Here is a 2455-nt window from a genome sequence, read left to right as displayed (position 1 = left end):
AGTTGGACATGATCATAAGTTATTAGACTCAGACGGACATCATGGAGCTGGGTACGCACCGCGGGGGCGCTAAACCACAAGAAATGTTTAATGATCATCGAGAATCATATGATATGAACTACTCGTAACCAATGAAGGGACAAGCATTACAACAAAGTGGCATTCGAATCATCCAAAAATATGGTACTTGGAGGTTAAAGGTTGGTGAGCTGGAAATAGAGGAGGGTACAAGTCTAGGTAAGTAGTCCATATGCCAAGCACTATTAATATGCCATATGCCAGGGTCTAAGCTGGTAAGCAGTCCATATGCCAGGTACTATTAATAATCAACCAGAAAAAAGGTCCATTAGATGTTTGACTAGGGGCAGGTAAATTTGAATTCCATATATAGAAAAAATGGGGAAAAAGAGGAAAAACTACACGTGGTCGTAATTTTCAGTACATACATCAACTTTTGGCATATGACTAATCAAAAGATATGAGTTTTAGTCCAGATATCAATTATCTTCTCATAATTTTAATATGAGGCCTGGATATCTAAGAAAATATGAGAAACAACCAGAGGTATCCTAAATGGGCCAAATAGGACTTAACTAGTTGTAACAATCTATAGGGCATAAATTCCACCCCAAAGACCAAAATAACACAAGTAAGTAGTTAATAGAGAGCTATTGACAAGGAAAATATTCCGAAAATCCTAGAATTTTAAATCTGATGATATTTGTGAGGATAAATAGCATGGAAAGTTGTAGGTATTGGAAAAGTGGAAAATCACATAAGATATATGGAGGACATATCTTTCATCCCACGAGTCTGAAATTGACAAGTGAGCAGTCAATGGAAAGTTATGGATTCGAAGATCATAAGGGTGAACCAAAAGTTGGAATATTGTTAGGAAATGTGAGAGAAAATGTCCCGTCAATTTACAAGCCATAATGACTTTTGATAGTGGCAAGGGATTTGTATAGAAAGACTTGAATAATTAGTTGCTAGAAGGATATGGCAGTAAGTACAAACACAAATGTAATTGTAAAAAATACGAGAAGAATGGATGGATGATAAGTTCAAATAAATGGCCATATTATAGTATTCATATTATGAAATAATTGAATAGGACAATTTCTTTAACCTCCTCACTATTGTTTAATTTATGATATTAAATATGATATGGAAGTTTATGTCTTGTATATGCACGAATGTATGTAAATCATGAGCATGTTGAATACATGTTGTTTAACTGCACTAGGCCGAAATATTTATGCAATAGCTCATATAGAAGCTGACCAAGGTTGTTATGTTGCTGATGATGCAACTGATAGGACAACAACCTTACGAAGGAGTGGACCTAATGGGATTGTATTCTTATTTTCCATCAAGGCCTTAGGAAGATGGATTTCTTAAGGAACTATTGATTAGAGAAGGGGATACTTGACCCTAGAAGAGAAAGTGCAATTAGATAATATGATCTAATGTGTGTGAATGCAACGAAAATTGTTGAATGTCTTGAAGGGTACCTGGAAGCCCTAACAAAGCAACATATTTAAGGTTGTTGTAGCTTAGTACCTTGGTTATTGGAGGTATTTAGTATGTACATGGTAATGGGTGAGTAACTTCTCATGAAGATAACATCATATCAGATCCTATAGGTAAGTGTTGGCTTCCATTTTTCATGTTTTGAATATTTATATTTTAAATATGAATTTGAATTATTATGAATACAATATTTATTGTATAGTCATGAGTATAATATACTAGTTTAGTTGTTGAATATTGTAAATGCATGCTAAGAAATAAGACCTTACAGCATCTTAAGGCAGTGATTGATTCAATGGATCACTCAATTATTAAGTTATGCATTCCTAGATACTAATATATTTGGTAAGTCCTAAGGGTTGGGTTTTGTAACTTAATGAGGTGTGATTATTCAATTAAATAAAACAAATGATGCATCCTATTTTTAGGGTTTAGTGCCCTAGTTTGTGAGTCGAATTGCTCTTGGAGCTTGGTGGCTTCAGTTACTAATAGTCAGGGAGTCCTGTGGTTGGACTTTGGAACCGACTGTTGTATGATCATTCAATTAATTGGACCAGTTAGATGCATCCTATTCATGTGATCTCCTAAGTAGCTTCGAGGGCTCTAGTGGCTCCAAGAGCCTTGACGGCTATGGATTATGGCTCAAATAATCTTGGAGCCAATGTTCCATTGTCTGTAAAAGATAAGTATCGAACCTAAGAAATACTTTATTCTTGTACATTTTAGATATATGTGTATGACCTGAAACTTGGGTAATCAATACTTTGGTATTTTTAATTTATATAGGATATGAATGTGGTTATTCAAGAACATAGGCTGTGAATTGGAAAGACAACACATTGGCTACAAAAGAACTATAGGGTATGATAACATATATGACATGCTACTAGCATAGATCCATCTTAACTACAGATCTAACATG

The sequence above is a fragment of the Pinus tabuliformis genome, chromosome 3_1 (genome assembly GCF_031772625.1).
Source record: "Pinus tabuliformis cultivar Carrire ecotype Pingquan chromosome 3_1, CPIR1, whole genome shotgun sequence".
NCBI classification, from domain to species: Eukaryota; Viridiplantae; Streptophyta; class Pinopsida; order Pinales; family Pinaceae; genus Pinus; species Pinus tabuliformis.
This window is presented reverse-complemented; position numbering follows the sequence as displayed.